Raw genomic sequence first — 14,027 nt, 5'->3', positions numbered from 1 at the left:
ACGCTTTGATCGTTATCTGGAAGACCAGTAGAAGTTTCCCAAGCATATTTGGAGCCATTCTGTAATCTGTGGGCATTCAGAGTGTTGATAAATTACAGAAATTCGATCGGCTTTGAATACAACAGGCACCATGAGGACTTTTCTCCATGGGAGTAATGTCTCAAACTGTCTACGATTTCATCGTTCCCTGGAAGACCAGTAGAAGATTCCGAAGCACATCTTGAGGCATTCGGTAATCTGTGGACTTTTAGAGTGTTGATGAAACACTGTAATTGCATCGGAATTAAATACAACAGGCACCATGCGGACCTTTCTCCTTGGGAGTAATGTCTCAAATTGTCTACGCTTTGATCGTTATCTGGAAGACCAGTAGATGTTTCCGCAGCATATCTGGAGGCATTCTGTAATCTGTGGACCTTCGGAGTGTTGATGAAACCCAGAAATTGCATCGAGATTGAATACAACAGTCACCATGCGCACTTTCCTCCATGGGAGTAATGTCTTAAACAGTCTACGCTTTGATCGTTCCCTGCAAGACCAGTAGCTGTTTCCGATGCACATCTGGGGGCATTCTGTAACCTGTGGATGTTCAGAGTGCTGATGAAACACAAACATTGCATCGGGATTGATTACAACAGACACCATTCGGACTTGTGTCCATGGGAGTGATGTCTCAAACTGTCTACGCTTTGATCGTTCCCTGGAAGACCAGTAGTAGCTTCCGAATGACATCTGGCGGCGTTGTGTAATCGTTGGTTCTTCAGAATGTTGTTCAAACAAAGAAATTGCATCAGGATTGAATACAACAGGCTCCATGCGGCCTTTTCTCCAAGTGAGTTATGTCTCAAACTGTTACGTTTTGATCGTGCCTTGGAAGACCAGTAGTAGTTTCCGAAGCACATCTGGAGGCTTTGTGTAATATATGGACCTTCAGAGTGTTGATGAAACACAGTAATAGCCTCGAGATTGAATACAACAGGCACCATGCGGACATTTCTCCGTTGGAGTACTGTCACAAACTGTCTACGATTTAATCGCTCTGTGGGTTTCCAGTAGTAGTTTCCGAAGCTCATCTGGAGGCATTATGTAACCTGTGGATGTTCAGAGTACTGATGAAACACAAACATTGCATCGGGATTGATTACAGCAGGCACCATTCGGACTTTTCTCCATCGGAGTAATGTCTCAAACTGTCTACGATTTGATCCTTCCCTGGAAGACAAGTAGAAGTTTCCGAAGCACATCTGAAGGCATTTTGTAATCTGTGGACATTCAGAGTGTTGATGAAATATAGAAATTCCATCGGCTTTGAGTACAACAGGCACCATGCGGACTTTTCTCGATGGGAGTAATGTCTCAAATGTCTACTATTTAATCGTTCCCTGGAAGACAAGTAGTAGTTTCCGAAGCACATTTGGAGGCGTTCAGTAAAATGTGGACCTTCAGAGTCTTGATGAAATATCGAAATTGCATCTTCTTTGAATACAGCAGACACCAAGCGGCCTATTCTCCTTGACAGTAATGACTCAAACTGTCTACGCTTTGATCGATCCGTGGAAGACCAGTGGTAGATTCCGAAGCACATCTGGAGGCATTCTGTAATATGTGGACCTTCAGAGTGTTGATGAATCACTGAAATTGCATCCGGATTGAATACAACAGGCACCATGCGGACTTTTCTCCACGGGAGTAATGTTCAAACTGTCTACTCTTTGATCGATTCGTGGAAGACCAGTAGTAGTTTCCGAATCCCATTTGGAGTCATTCTGTAATATGGGGACCTTCAGAGTGTTGCTGAAATACCGAAATTGCATCGGCTTTGAATACAACAGACACCATGCCGCATTTTCTCCTTGGCAATAATGTCTCAAACTGTCTACGTTTTATTCGTTCCGTGGAAGACCACTAGCAGTTTCCGAAGCACATATGGAGGCATTCTGTAATCTATGGACCTTGAGAGTGTTGATGAAACACAGATATTGCATCGGGATTGAATACAACAGGCACCATGCGGACTTTTCTCCATGTTAGTAATGTCTCATTCTATGATTCGATCGTTCTGTGGAAGACCAGTAGTAGTTTCCGAAGAACATTTGGGGGCGTTGTGTTATCTTTGGTCCTTCAGAGTGTTGATGAAACACAGAAATTGCACCAGGATTGAATACAACAGGAACCATGCGGACTTGTGTCAATGGGAGTAATGTCTCAAACTGTCTACGCTTTAATCGTTCCCTGGAAGACCAGTAGTAGTTTCCGAAGAACATCTGGAGGCGTTTTGTAGTATTTGGTCCTACAGAGTGTTGATCAAACAGAGAAATTGCATCGCTAATAAATACAACAGGCACCAGGCGGGCTTTTCTCCAAGGGAGTAATGTCTCAAACTGTCTACGCTTTGATCGATTCCTGGAAGACCAGTAGTAGTTTCTGAAGCCCATCTGGACCCATTCTGTAATGTGTGGACTATCAGAGTGTATATGAAACACAAATATTGCATCGGTATTGAATACAACAGGCACCATGCAGACTTTTATCCATGGGAGTAGTGTCTCAAATTATCTATGTTTTGATCGTTCCCTGCAAGACCAGTAGTAGATTCCGAAGAACATATGGGGGCGTTGTGTAATCTGTGGACCTTCAGAGTGTTGATGAAACACAGAAATGGCATCGGGATTTAATTCAACTGGCACCATGCGGACTTTTCTCCATGGAAGAAATGTCTCAAACTATCTTCGATTTGATCGTACCCTGGCGGACCAGTAGTAGTTTCCGATGCACATCTGGAGACATTCTGAAATCTGTGGGCTAACTGAGTGTTGATGAAACACAGAAATTGTATCGGGATTGAATAAAACAATCACCATGCGTAATTTTCTCCATGGGAGTAATGTCCCAATCTGTCCACGTTTCGATCGTTCCCTGGAAGACCAGTAGTAGTTTCCGAAGAACATCTGGAGGGATTCTGTAATTTGTGAGCCTTCATATTGTTGATGAAATTCAGAAATTGCGTCGGGATTGAATACAACGGGCACCATGCGGACTTTTCTCCATGGGAGTAATGTTTCAAACTGTCTACGCTTTGATCTTTCCCTGGAAGACCAGTAGTAGCTTCCGAAGGACATGTGGAGGCGTTCTGTAATCTGTGGACCTTCAGAGTGTTGATGAAACAAAGATATAGCCTCAAGATTGTATACAACAGGCACCTTGCGGACTGTTCTCCATGGGGGTAATGTCTCAAACTGTCTACGTTTTGATCGTTTCCTGGAAGACCAGTAGCAGCATCCAATTCACATCAGGAGGCATTTTGTAATCTGTGGACATTCAGAGAGTTGATAAATTACAGAAATTCCTTCGGCTTTGAATACAACAGGCACCATGAGGACTTTTCTCCATGGGAGTAATGTGTCAAACTGTCTACGCTTATATCGTTCCCTGGAAGACCAGTAGTAGTTTCCGAAGAACATCTGGAGGCATTCTGGAATCTGTGGACTATCAGAGTGTTGATGAAACACAGAAATTGCATCGGAATTGAATGCAACAGGCACCATTCGGACTTTTCTCCACTGGAGTAATGTCTCAAATTATCTACGCTTTGATCGTTCTCTGGAGGACCAGTAGTAGTTTCCGAAGCACATGTGGAGGCATTCTGTAATCTGTGGACTATCAGAGTGTTGATGAAACATAGAAATTGCATCGGGATTGAATACAACAATCACCGTACGGACTTTTCTCCATGGGAGTAATGTCCCAAACTGTCTACGCTTCGATCGTTCCCTGGAAGACCAGTAGTAGTTTCCGAAGCACATCTTGAGGCATCCAGTAATCTGTGGACCTTTAGAGTGTTGATGAAACACAGAAATGGCATTAGGATGGAATACAACTGGCACCATGCGGACTTTTCTCCTTGGGAGTAATGTCTCAAACTGTCTATGCTTTGACCGTTATCTGGAAGTCCATTAGAAGTTTCCGAAGCACATCTGGAGGCATTCTGTAATCTGTGGACATTCAGAGTGTTGATGAAACAAAGATATTGCATCGGGATTGAATTCAACAGACACCGTGCGGAATTTTCTCCATCGGAGTAATGTCTCAAACTGTCTACGATTTGATGGATACCAGGAAGACCAGTAATGGCACCCAAAGCACATCTGGAGGCATTCTGTAATCTGTGGACCTTCAGATTGTTGATGAAACACAGAAATTGCCTCGAGATTGAATACAACAGGCACAATGCGGACTATTCTCCATGGGAGCAATGTCTCAAACTGTCTACGCTTTGATCGTTCAATGGAAGACCAGTAGTAGTTTCTGAAGCACATCTTGAGGCATTCAGTAATCTGTGGACCTTCAGAGTGTTGATGAAAAACAGAAATTGCATGGGGATTGAATACAATAGGCACCATGCGGACTTTTCTCCATGGGAGTAATATCTCAAACTGTCTACGCTTCGATCGTACCCTGGAAGAGCAGTAGTTGTTTCCGTAGCACATGTGGAGGCGTTCTTTAATCTGTGGACCATTAGAGCGTTGATGAAACACAGAAATTGCATCGGAATTTAATACAACAGTAACCATGCGGACTTTTCTCCATGGGGTAATGTCTCAAACTGTCACCACTTTGATCGGTCCCTGGAAGACCAGTAGCAGTTTCCAAAGCACATCTTGAGGCATTGAGTAATTTGTGGACCTTTAGAGTGTTGATGAAACACAGAAATTGCATGGAGATTGAATACAACAGGCACCATGCGGACTTGTCTCATTGGGAGTAATGTCTCAAACTGTCTACGCTTTGATCGTTATCTGGAGACAAGTAGAAGTTTCCGAAGCATACCTGGAGGCATTCTGTAATCTGTGGACATTCAGAGTGTTGATAAATTACAGAAATTCCATCTGCTTTGAATACAACAGGCACCATGAGGACGTTTCTCCATGGGAGTAATGTCTCAAACTGTCTACCATTTCATCGTTCCCTGGAAGACCAGTAGAAGATTCGGTAGCACATCTTGAGGCATTCAGTAATCTGTGGACATTTAGAGTATTGATGAAACACAGTAATTGCATCGGGATTGAATACAACAGGCACCATGCGGACCTTTCTCCTTGGGGGTAATGTCTCATATTGTCTACGCTTTGATCGTTATCTGGAAGACCAGTAGATGTTTCCGAAGCATATGTGGAGGCATTCTGTAATCTGTGGACCTTCGGAGTGTTGATAAAACCCAGAAATTGCATCGGGATTCAATTCAACAGTCACCATGCGGACTTTTCCCCATGGGAGTAATTTCTCAAACTGTCTACGCTTTTATTGACTCTTGGAAGGCCAGTGATAGCTCCCAAAGCACATCTTGAGGCATTCCGTAAACTGTGGTCCTTCAGAGTGTTGATGCAAAGAAATTGCATCGGGATTGAATACAACAGACACCATGCGGAATTTTCTCCATCGGAGTAATGTCTCCAATTGTCTACGCTTTGAACGATTCCTGGAAGACCAGTAGTTGTTTCCGAAGCACATCTGGAGGCATTCTGGATTCTGTGGACAATTAGAGTGTTGCTGAAACACGGAAATTTCATCGGGATTGAATACAACATTCACCATGCGGACTTTTCTCCATGGGATTAATTCTCAAACAGTCTACGCTTTGATCGTTCCCTGGAGTACCAGTAGTAGTTTCCGAAGCACATCTGGAGGAATTCTGTAATCTGTGGACCTTCAGAGTGTTGTTGAAATACCGAAATTGCATCTTCTTTGAATACAACTGGCACCATGCGGTCTTTCCTCCTTGGCAGTAATGTCTCAAACTGTCAATTCTTTGATCGTTCCCTGGAATACCAGTAGTAGTTTCCGAAGCACATCTGGATGCGATCTGTATCCTGTGGACCTTCAATGTGTTGATGAAACACAGAAATTGCATCGGGATTTATTTCAACAGGTACCATGAGGACTTTTCCCATGGGAGTAATGTCTCAAAATGTCTACGCTTCGATCTTACTCTGGGAGACCAGTAGTTGTTTCCGTAGCACATGTTGAGGCGTTCTGTAATCTGTGGACCTTCAGAGTGTTCATAAAACAAAGAAATTGCATCGGGATTGAATACAACAGGCACCATGCGGATTTTCTCCATGAGAGAAATGTCTCAAACTGTCTACGATTTGATAGTTCCCTGGAAGACCAGTAGCAGTTTCGAAAACACATCTGGAGGCATTCTGTAATCTGTGGACATTCTGAGTGTTGATGAAATACAGAAATTCCATTGGCTTTGTTACAACAGGCACCATGCGGACTTTCCTCCTTGGGAGTAATGTCTCAAACTGTATACGCTTTGATCGATTCCTGGATAACAGGAACAGCTGCCAAACCACATCTCGAGGCATTCCGTAATCTATGGACCTACAGAGTGTAGAGGAAACACAAAAACTGCATCGGCATTAAATACAAAAAGCACCATGCATACTTTTCTCCATTTGAGTAATATCTCATACTGTCTATGCTTTGATCGTTCCCTGGATTACCAGAAGTAGTTTCCGAAGCACATGTGGAGGCGTTGTGTAATATGTAGACCTTGAGAGTGTTGATGAAACACTGATATTGCATCGGGATTGAATACAAAAGACACCATGCGGAAGTTTCTCCATCGTAGTAATGTCTCAAATTGTCTACGCTTTGATCGATTAATGGAAGAACAGTAGTAGCTTGCAAGGCACATCTCGAGGCAATTTGTAATTTGTGGACCTTCAGAGAGTTGATGAAACACAGAAATTGCCTCGAGATTGAATACAACAGGCACCTTACGAACTTTTCTCCATGGGAGTAATGTCTCAAACTGTCTACGCTTCGATCGTTCCCTGGAAGACCAGTAGTAGTTTCCGAAGCACATCTGGAGGCATTCTGTAATCTATGGACCTTCTGAGTGTTGATGACACACATAAATTGCATCAGGATTCAATTCAAGAGGCACCATGAGGAATTTTCTCCATGGGAGTAATGTGTCAAACTGTCTACGCTTTGATGGATACCTGGAAGACCAGTAATAGCACCCAAAGCACATCTGGAGGCATTCTGTAATCTGTGGACCTTCAGAGTGTTGATGAAACAAAGAAATTGCATCTGGATTGAATACTACAGACACCATGTGGAATTTTCATCATCGGAGTATTGTCTCAAATTGTCTACGCTTTGATCGTTCACCAGAAGACCAGTAGTAGTTTCCCAAGCACATCTGGAGGCATTGTGTAATCTGTGGACTATCAGAGTGTTGAAGAAACAAAGAAATTGCATCGGGATTGAATACAACAGACACCATGCGGAATTTTCTCCATCGGAGTAATGTCTCAAATTGCCTACGCTTTGATCGATTCCTGAAAGATCAGTAGTAGCTTCCGAAGCACATCTGGAGGCATTGTGTAATTTGTGGACCATCAGAGTGTTGATGAAACACAGAAATTGCCTCGAGATTGAATACAACAGGCACCATGCGGACTATTCTCCATAGGAGCAATGTCCCCCAACCGTCTACGCTTTGATCGTTCAATGGAAGACCAGTAGAAGTTTCCGAAGCACATCTGGAGGTATTCTGCAATCTGTGGACATTCAGAGTGTTGATGAAATACAGAAATCCATCGGCTTTGAATACAACAGGCACCACGAGGACTTTTCTCCATGGGACTATGTCTCAGACTGCCTACGCTTTGATCGATTCCCGGAAGACCAGTAGTAGATTCCGAAGCACATCTGGAGGCATTTTGTAATTTCTGGACCTTCAGAGTGTTGATGAAACACAGAAAATGCCTTGAGATTGAATACAACAGTAACCATGCGGACTATTCTCCATGGGGGAAATGTCTCAAACTGTCAACGCTTTGATTGACTCCTGGAAGACCAGTAATAGCTCCCAAAGCACATCGGGAGGCATTCCGTAATCTGTGGACCTTCAGAGTGTTGATGCAAAGAAATTGCATCGGGATTGAATACAACAGACACCTTGAGGAATTTTCTCCATGGAAGTAATGTCTCCAATTGTCTACGCTTTGATCGATTCCTGGAAGACCAGTAGTTGTTTCAGAAGCACATCTGGAGACATTCTGGATTCTGTGGAATATCAGAGTGTTGCTGAAAAACGGAAATTTCATCGGGATTGAATACAACATTCACCATGCGGACATTTCTCCATGGGATTAATTCTCAAACTATCTACGCATAGATCGTTCCGTGGAGTACCAGTAGTAGTTTCCGAAGCACATCGGGAGGCATTCTGTAATCTGTGGACTATCAGAGTGTTGATGAAATACCGAAATTGCATCTTTTTTGAATACAACTGGCACCATGCTATCTTTCCTCCTTGGCAGTAATGTCTCAAACTGTCAACGCTTTGATCGTTCCGTGGAAGACCAGTAGTAGTGTCCGAAGCACATCTGGAGGCGATCTGTAACCTGTGGACCTTCAGTGCGTTGATGAAACACAGAAATTGCAACGGGATTTATTTCAACAGGTAGCATGCGGACTTTTCTCCATGGGAGTAATGTCTCGACTATCTACGTTTTGATCGTCCCCTGGAAGACCAGTAGTAGATTTCGAAGCACAGCTGGAGGCATTCTGTAATGTGTGGACCCTCAGAGTGTTGATGAAACACAGAAATTGCATCGGGATTGAATACAACTGGCACCATGCGGACTTTTTTCCATGGGAGTAATGTTTCAAACTGTCTACGCTTTGATCGATTCCTGGAAGACCGGTAGTGGTTTTCGAAGCACATTTGGAGGCATTCTGTAATCTGTGGACCTTCAGAGTGTTGATGAAACACAGAAATTGCGTAGGGATTGAATGCAACAGGCATTATGCGGACTATTCTCCATGGGAGTAATGTCTCAAACTGTCTACGCTTTGATCGTTCCGTTGAAGACCAGTAGTAGATTCCGAAGATCATATGGAGGCATTCTGTAATCTGTGGACCTTCAGAGTGTTGATGAAACACATAAATAGCGTCGAGATTGAATACAACAGGCACCATGCGGACTTTTTTCCATGGGAGTAATGTTTCAAACTGTCTACGCTTTGATCGTTCCCAGCATGAGCAGTGGAAGTTTCCGAAGCACATCGTGAGGCATTCAGTAACCTGTGGACCCTTTGAGTGTTGATGAAACACAGAAATTGCATCGGGATTGAATACAACAGGCACCATGTGAAATTTTCTCCATTGGAGTAATGACTCAAACTGTCTACGCTTTGAACGTTATCTGGAAGACCAGTAGTAGTACCCGAAGCATATCTGGAGTCATTCTGTAATCTGTGGACCTTCAGAGTGTTGAAGAAACAAAGAAATTGCATCGGGATTGAATACAACAGACACCATGCGGAATTTTCTCCATCGGAGTAATGTCTCAAATTGTCTACGCTTTGATCGATTCCTGGAAGACCAGTAGTTGTTTCAGAGGCACGTCTGGAGACATTCTGGATTCTGTGGAATATCAGGGTGTTGCTGAAACACGGAAATTTCATCGGGATTGAATACAACATTCACCATGCGGACTTTTCTCCATGGGATTAATTCTCAAACTATCTACGCTTCGATCGTTCCGTGGAGTACCAGTATTAGTATCCGAAGCACATCTGGAGGCATTCTGTAATCTGTGGACTATCAGAGTGTTGATGAAATACCGAAATTGCATCTTTTTTCAATACAACCGGCACAATGCGGCCTTTTCTATTTGGCAGTAATGTCTCAAACTATCTACGCTTTGATCGTTCCGTGGAAGACCAGTAGTATATTCCGAAGCACATCTGGATGCATTCTGTAATCTGTGGACATTCATGGTGTTGATGAAATTCCGAAATTGCATCGGCTTTGAATACAACAGGCACCATGCGGTCTTTCCTCCTTGGCAGTAATGTCTCAAACTGTCAACGCTTTTATCGTTCCGTTGAAGACCAGTAGTAGATACCGAAGATCAAATGGAGGCATTCTGTAATGTGTGGACCTTCAGAGTGTTGATGAAACACATATATAGCGTCGAGATTGAGTACAACAGGAACCATGCGGACTTTTCTCCATGGGAAAATGTCTCAAACTGTCTACGTTTTGATCGATTCCTGGAAGACCAGTAGTAGTTTCCGAAGCACATCTGGAGGCATTCTGGAATCTGGGGACTATCAGAGTGTTTATGAAACACAGAAATTGCATCGGGATTGAATACAACAGGCACCATGCGGACTTTTCTTCATGGGAGTAATGTCTCAAACTATCTACGTTTCGATCGTTCACTGGAAGGCCAGTAGTAGTTTGCGAAGCACATCTGGAGGCATTCTGTAATCTGTGAACCTTCAGAGTGTTGATGAAATACAGAAATTGCGTCTGCAATGTATACAACAGGCACCATGCGGAATATTCTCCATTGGAGTAATGTCTCAAACTGTCTACGCTTTGATCGATCCCTGGAAAACCTGTAATAGCTCCCAAAGCACATCTGGAGGGATTCCTCAATCTGTGGACTTTCAGAGTGTAGATGAAACACAAAAATTGGATCGGCATTGAATACAACAGGCACCATGCGGACTCTTCTCCATGGGAATAATGTCTCAAACTGACTACGCTTCGATTGTTCCCTTCAAGTCCAGTAGTAGTTTCCGAAGCACATCTGGAGGCATTCCGTTACCTGTGGCCCTTCAGAGTGTTGATGAAATACCGAAATTGCATCATCTTTGAATACAACATTCACCATGCCGCCGTTTCTCCTTGGCAGTAATTTCTCAAACTGTCTACGCTTTGATCGTTCCGTGGAAGACCAGTAGTATATTCCGATGCACATATTGAGGCATTCTGTAATCTGTGGACCATCAGAGTGTTGAGGAAACACAGAAATTACATCGGGATTGAATACAACAGGCACCATGCGTACTTCCGTCCATGGGAGTAATGTCTCAAACTGTCAACGCTTTGATCGTTCCCTGGAAGACCAGTAGTAGTTTCCAAAGAGCATCTGGAGTTGTTGTGTAGTCTTTGGTCATTCAGAGTGTTGATCAAACGTAGAAATTGTATCGCGATTGAATATAACAGGCACCATTAGGACTTTTCTCCAATTGAGTAATGTCTCAAACTGTCTACGCTTTGATCGTTCATTGGAAGACCAGTAGTAGTTTCCGAAGCACATTTGGAGACATTCTGTAATCTGTGAAATTCCGAGTGATGATGAAATACCCAATTTGCGTCGGGATTGAATACAACAGGCACCATGCGGACTTTTCTCCATTGGAGTAAGGTCTCAAACTGTCTACGCTGTGATCGATTCCTGGAACACCTGTAATAGCTCCCAAAGCACATCTGGAGGAATTCCGCAATCTGTGGACCTTCAGAGTGTAGATGAAACACAAAAATTGTATCGGCATTGAATACAACAAACACCATGTGGACTCTTCTCCATGGGAACAATGTCTCAAACTGACTACGCTTCGATCGTTCCCTGGACCACCAGTAGTAGTTTCCGATGCACATCTGGAAGCATTCTGTAATCTGTGGACCTTCAGAGTGTTGATGCAATACCGAAATTGCATCGGCTTTGAATACAACAGGAACCATGCGGTCTTTTCTCCTTGGCAGTAATGTCTCAAACTGTCTACGCTTTGATCGTTATATGGAAGACCAGTAGTAAATTACGAAGCACATCTGGAGGCATTCTGTAATCTGTGAACATTCAGAGTGTTGATAAAACAAAGAAATTGCATCGGGATTGAATACAACAGACACCATGCCTAATTTTCTCCATCGGAGTAATGTCTCAAATTGTCTACGCTTTGGTCGATTCCTGGAAGACGAGTAGTAGTTTCCGAAGCACATCTGGAGCTTTATGTAATTTGTGGACCTTCAGAGTGTTGATGAAACATAGAAATTGCATCGGGATTGAATACAACAGGCACCATGCGGACTTTTTTCCGTGGGAGTAATGTTTCAAACTGTCTACGCTTAGATCGTTCCCAGCATGAGCAGTGGAAGTTTCCGAAGCACATCGTGAGGCATTCAGTAACCTGTGGATCTTTAGAGTGTTGATGAAACACAGAAATTGCATCGGGATTGAATACAACAGGCACCATGTGAATTTTTCTCCATTGGAGTAATGACTCAAACTGTCTACGCTTTGAACGTTATCTGGAAGACCAGTAGTAGTACCCGAAGCATATCTGGAGTCATTCTGTAATCTGTGGATCTTCAGAGTGTTGATGAAACCCAGAAATTGCATCGGGATTCATTGCAACAGGCACCTTGCGGACTTTTCTCCATGGGAGTAATGTCTCAAACTGTCTACGATCTGATCGATTTATGGAACCCCAGTAATAGCTCCCAAAGCACCTCTGGGGGCATTCCATAATCTGTGGACCTTCAGAGTTTAGATGAAACACAAGAATTGCATCGGCATTGAATACAATAATCACCATGAGTACTTTTCTCCATGGGAGTAATGTCTCGAAATGTCTACGATTTGATCTTTCCGTGGAAGACCAGTAGTAGTTTCCGAAGCACATCTGGAGGCATTCTGTAATCTGAGGACCATCAGAGTGTTGATGAAACACAGAAATTGCATCGGGATTGAATACAACAGGTACCATGCGGACTTGTGTCCTTGGGAGTAATGTCTCAAACTGTATACGCTTTGATCGTTCCCTGGAAGACGAGTAGTAGTCCCCGAAGAGCATCTGGAGGCGTTGTGTAATCTTTGGTCATTCAGAGTGTTGATCAAACAGAGAAATTGTATCGGGATTGAATATATCAGGCACCATTAGTAATTTTCTCCATGGGAGTAATGTCTCAAACCGTCTACGATTTGATCGTTACCTGGAAGACCAGTAGTAGTTTCCGAAGCAAATTTGGAGGCATCCTGTAATGTGTGGACCATCAGAGTGTTGATGAAATACCGAAATTGCAACGGCTTTGTATACAATACGCACCATGCGGCCTTTTCTCCTTGGCAGTAAAGTCTCAAACTGTCTACGCTTTGATCGTTCCGTGGAAGACCAGTAGTAGTTTCCGAAGCACATATGGAGGCATTCTGTAATCTGTGGATCTTCAGAGTGTTGATGAAACAAAGAAATAACCTCGAGATTGAATACAACAGGCACCATGCGGACTTTTCTCCATGGGAGTAATGTCTCAAACTGTCAACGCTTTGATCGTTCCCTGGAATACCAGCAGTAGTTCCCGAAGCACTTCTGGAGGCATTCTGTAATCTGTAGACCTTCAGAGTGTTGATGAAACACAGATATTGCATCGGGATTGAATACAACAGGCTCCATGCGGACTTTCCTCCATGGGAGTAATGTCTCAAACTGTCTACGCTTTGATCGTTATTTGGAAGACCAGTAGAAGTTTCCGAAAAACATCTTGAGGCATTATGTAATCAGTGGACCTTCAGAGTGTTGATGAAACACAGAAATTGCATCGGGATTGAATAAAACAGGCACCATGTGGAATTTTCTCCATTGGAGTAGTGTCTCAAACTTTCTACGCTTTGATCGTTCCCTGGAAGACCAGTGGTAGTTTCCGAAGCACATCTAGAGGCATTCTGCAACCTGTGGACTATCAGAGTGTTGATGAAACACAGAAATTGCATCGGGATTGAATACAACAGGCACCATGCCGACTTTTCTCCATGGAAGTAATGTCTCAGACTGTCTACGCTTTGATCGTTCCCTGGATGACCAGTATAAGTTTCTGAAGCACATCGTGAGGCATTCAGTAATCTGTGGACCTTTAGAATGTTGATGAAACACAGAAATTGCATGGGGATTGAATACAACAGGCACCATGCGGACTTTTACCCTTGAGAGTAATGTCTCAAACTGTCAACTCTTTGATCGTTATCTGGAAACCAGTAGTAGGACCCGAAGCATATCTGGAGGCATTCTGTGATCTGCGGAACTTCACAGTGTTGTTGAAACACAGAAATTGCATCGTGTTTTAATTCAACAGGCCCCATGCGGACTTTTTTCCATGGGATTAATGTCTCAATCTGTTTACGCTTTGATCGTTCCCTGGAAGACCAGTAGTA

Source organism: Schistocerca gregaria, unplaced genomic scaffold, assembly GCF_023897955.1.
Source record: "Schistocerca gregaria isolate iqSchGreg1 unplaced genomic scaffold, iqSchGreg1.2 ptg000156l, whole genome shotgun sequence".
Taxonomy (NCBI): Eukaryota; Metazoa; Arthropoda; class Insecta; order Orthoptera; family Acrididae; genus Schistocerca; species Schistocerca gregaria.
The sequence above is the reverse complement of the archived record's forward strand: the minus strand, read 5'-3'. Positions refer to the sequence as shown.